The sequence below is a fragment of the Phaseolus vulgaris genome, chromosome 11 (assembly GCF_051622355.1).
Source record: "Phaseolus vulgaris cultivar YP4 chromosome 11, ASM5162235v1, whole genome shotgun sequence".
NCBI lineage: Eukaryota > Viridiplantae > Streptophyta > Magnoliopsida > Fabales > Fabaceae > Phaseolus > Phaseolus vulgaris.
Window position 1 is genome coordinate 39,339,614 of NC_143508.1, and position 4,600 is coordinate 39,344,213.

Here is a 4,600-nt window from a genome sequence, read left to right on the forward strand (position 1 = left end):
TCAGGCTGAGGCTAGGCGCTATTATGTGAACAGCCTCAGGCAGAAAAGGAGCATATGCCATGTCACCTCAACACCACCACCAGGTGTGCTCGAAGAGCGATCGGTGGTTAGGGGAACGCTTGGCGATCAGGAGATGGAAGCTGCTACGCTGGGGGGCTCCCAGGTAGCTCAGGTGGAAGCGGAGCAGGAGGGCATGATCACTCCTCGCGAGTCAGGGATCGCGAGGGCGGTCATCGCCAGCGAGAGAAGACCCCACCCAGCCGAGGGGTGGGTAGAAGTAGATATAAGGGGGAAAAAGTTCAAGTTGGGAGGATCGCTCGGCGAAGAAGAACGAGGGCTGATCGCCGGGGTGATCGAGAAGCACATGGGCGCGTTCGCATGGTCAGCATCTGACATGCCAGGAATCGACCCTGACTTCCTTTGCCATCGCCTGTCGATGGATCCTAAAGTCCGACCTGTGCGTCAGAGGCGAAGGATATTCAACGAAGAGAAGAGGAAAGTGATCCACGACGAAGCACAAAAGCTCCTTGCCGCAGGGCATGTCAGGGAGATCCAGTACCCCGAGTGGCTAGCGAACGTGGTATTGGTTCAAAAGCCAAACGGCAAGTGGAGGATGTGCGTGGACTTCACTGACCTCAACAAGGCATGCCCCAAAGATTCCTACCCTCTACCCAGTATAGACGCTCTGGTGGATAGCGCATCAGGGGGGAAGCTACTCAGTTTCTTGGATGCATTCTCAAGATACAACCAGATCAGAATGCACCCCAGGGAAGAATGCAAGACAACATTCATGACTGAACGGTCTTGCTACTGCTACAAGGTAATGCCGTTCGGGCTGAAGAATGCGGGGGCTACCTACCAGCGACTTATGGATAGGGTGCTCTCGCCCATGCTTGGAAGGAACGTGCATGCATATGTAGACGACATGGTGGTCACATCCCGAAAGAAGGAGCATCATGTGGCCGATCTGGAGGAATTATTCACCACCATCGCCAAGTACAGGTTGAAGCTCAACCCTGAGAAATGTATTTTTGGCGTAGAGGCTGGGAAGTTCTTGGGTTTCCTCCTGACAGAGCGTGGAATCGAAGCTAATCCAGAGAAGTGCGCAACAATCGTGGCAATGAGGAGTCCAACAACGGTGAAGGAGGTGCAGCAACTCACCGGTCGGTTGGCAGCATTATCCCGGTTTATGTTCGCTGGAGGGGAGAAAGGTCATCCGTACTTCTAGTGTCTTAAGCGCAACAGCAGATTCCTTTGGACACAAGAGTGCGAGGAGGCCTTCATCAAGTTGAAGGAGTACCTGGCAAGCCCACCAGTCTTGCGTAAACCACAAGTGGGCACCCCTCTTCGTCTATACTTTGCTGTGACGGAGAGAGCAGTCAGTTCAGTCCTGGTACAAGAGCAAGATCAGATTCAGAAGCCTGTGTACTTTGTGAGTAAGGAACTGCAAGGCCCTGAAACAAGGTACCAAGCCCTCGAGAAGGCTGCCCTGACGGTGGTATTTTCAGCAAGAAGACTCAAACATTATTTCCACAGCTTCACAGTAGTGGTAATGACAGATTTGCCCATCCAAAAGGAGCTAAAGAAACCAGACGTAGCGGGAAGGATGGTCAAGTGGGCGGTGGAATTGTCAGAGTTCGACATTCAGTACGAGCCCCGAGGACCGATAAAGGGGTAGGTGTTCGCCGACTTTGTGGTCGAGCTGTCGTTGGTCGCGACACCTTCAGAAGGTTTAGACTTCCGTTGGGTATTATCAGTGGATGGATCTTCCAATCAGCAGGGGAGCGGCGCTGGGGTCATTTTGGAAGGCCCGAACGGAGTGCTGATCGAGCAGTCCCTCCGCTTTGCCTTCAAGGCTAGCAACAATCAGGCGGAGTATGAAACACTGATCGCAGGAATGTTGCTAGCAAAAGAAATGGGAGCAAGAAGTCTGGTTGCCAAGAGTGACTCTTTGCTAGTCACCGGGCAAGTTACAGGGGAGTTCCAGGCGAAAGATCCCCAGATGGCAGCTTACCTGGAATACGTACAGCTCCTAAAGACGTCGTTCACCGAGTTTGAACTAGTTCATGTGCCAAGAGAGCAAAATGCCAGAGCAGACCTGCTTGCCAAGCTGGCCAGCTCAGGCAAGGGGGGAAAACAGAGGACCGTCATTCAGGACACCTTGAAGATACCGCGAGCGTTCGTTTCAGACAACCAGGTACTTCAAGTGTACAAATCGATGGAGCGTCTGGCGATCGGTCATCACTCGCTGACTCAAGAGACGTTGAAAGCGCCGAGGGTTAGAGCGCGACCGGCAAAGACCGATGAGGCGATGGAAGTCTGCACTGTCAGGGAGCCCGACACGTGGATAACACCGTACCAGTTGTACTTAGAAGATGGTGTACTCCCACTTGACCCGACAGAGGCAAAAAGAATAAAGAGGAGCTCGAGTAAGTTTACTTTGATTGATGGAAACCTGTTTAGATTTGGGTTTTCTCATCCTGTGCAGATCTGTGTGTATGGCGAGCAATGCACTAGGCTTATGTCAGAGCTACACGAGGGGGTGTGCGCAAGTCATGTAGGTGGTTGCGCTTTGGCAAGTAGGATCCTCCGCGCGGGGTACTACTGGCCAACGCTGAAGGAAGACTGCGTGAGGTATGCTCAACGTTGCAAACAGTGTCAACTTCATGCAGACTGGCATAAGGCACCTCCCGAGGAGTTGAAGTCCATCCATAGCCCGTGGCCATTTCACACATGGGGAATCGACATCCTAGGAACTTTTCCCCTGGCGATAAGGCAGATGAAGTTCCTCATCGTGGCCATCGAGTATTTCACCAAGTGGGTGGAGGCAGAACCAGTCGCGCACATCACCGCACAGAAAGTCGAGCACTTTGTCTGGAAGAACATTGTCTGTCGTTTCGGAGTACCCAAGAGGCTGGTCTCCGACAATGGCACCTAGTTCACAAGTCATCAGCTAAGGAAGATGTGCGAGGAGTTAAAGATACAACAGGTTTTTGCCTCGGTGGAACACCCACAAACCAATGGGCAGGTGGAGTCAGCCAACCGAGTACTGCTCAGGGGGCTGAAGCGAAGACTAGAGAAAGCTAAAGGAAAATGGGCAGAGGAGGTCCCCAGAATCATATGGTCCTACCATACCACTCCACAGTCCAGCACCCATGAGACACCCTTTAGCCTTGTCTACGGGACAGATGCCATGATTCCCGTGGAGATACAGGAGAGCTCCCCCAGGTTTTTGAATTTCATTGCCGAAGAATCCAATGAAGAGCGAAAGGTGAATCTCGACCTACTGGACGAAGTGCGAGAAGAAGCCAGAGTTAGTGCTGAAGCCGTCAAGAGAAGAGTAGAACGAGGCACAACTCCAAGGTGAGGCTCAGGCGCTTCCAGGAAGGTGATCTGGTGATGAGAAAGGCGCATCAGAATGAGATGGAAAACAAGTTGTCTCCAAAGTGGACAGGTCCATACAGAGTGGTTGAGGCATTGGAGAATGGAGCTTATCGGCTGGAAAATCTGGAGGGAGGAGCAATCCCCAGAACGTGGAACGCCACCCATTTGAAATTTTATTTCAGTTAAGTTGTAAAGTAGTTGCGTTCTCGTGCTACAGACACACTCAGTGTATATACTGAAAACAGTTGAACAGATAAGGGGGCACTCTTTTCCCTAAGGAGGGTTTTTAACTAGGCCACCCAATGAAAAGATTATCAGCATATCAAGTGTGCGAGAGTTTTCAAGTTAAAATCCTCCTCGCCCCAGGTGCCAGTGCAGGTGATCGGTTAGGCCTTATTCGCCCTAGGCGCGGATATGGGCGCTAATCTAAGTCCTCCTCACCCCAGGTGTGAGTGCAGGCGACTAGGGTTCGAAAAGCCAGGGGTGCTAGTAAGACCAAGAGAGGGAAATGAAGGATTTCGGCAAACGTCCTTACCCACTTGGCATATACCAATATTGGCCCAGTAAAGCCCTTAGTTTAAACCCTTCTCACCCCAGGAGTGAGGAAAGGAAAGAACGACCCGATCCGCTCAAGGTTGATGACCTTGGGGAAGATAAGAGGGGCTATCGAGAAACACTCTTCTTCCCCCAAAACAAGGCATCACCTCTGACGATCGATGTCAAAGTCCTCTATGCACTTAGCGCTAGAGCGACAGAGAAGCAAGGTGAAGACCGAAGAACGATGACTGATGAGTTGTCGGTGGATATGCTAGTGCGCAGTGCCTTATCGGAGGAAGCTTTTCCAAACAAGTTCTTACACAACAGGCCGAAGCAGTCAGACTATGCCTAGTCAGTCATCTAGTACGAAGCTATGCATAAGAACTGTTAAAGACAAAGCTAAGGGAGTTGTTAGTTGATCCGATCGGTCATCGGTAGTCGATGACGTCAACAGCAGAGAACCACGTGGACCACTCGAAGGGTGACACGTGGACCAGGTGGCAGAGAGGTCGGGGGGACGATCGCCAAGAGAGGTGATCGGTGGTCAGTAACCAAGTTACCACCGACAGATCAGGCGGCAGAGAGGTCGGGGGACAGATCACCCAGAATGGTGATCGGTGGTCAGAAGCCAAGTGGCAACCAGCAGACCAGTTCCCAGACTCGTGCCTGGAGGCAGAGC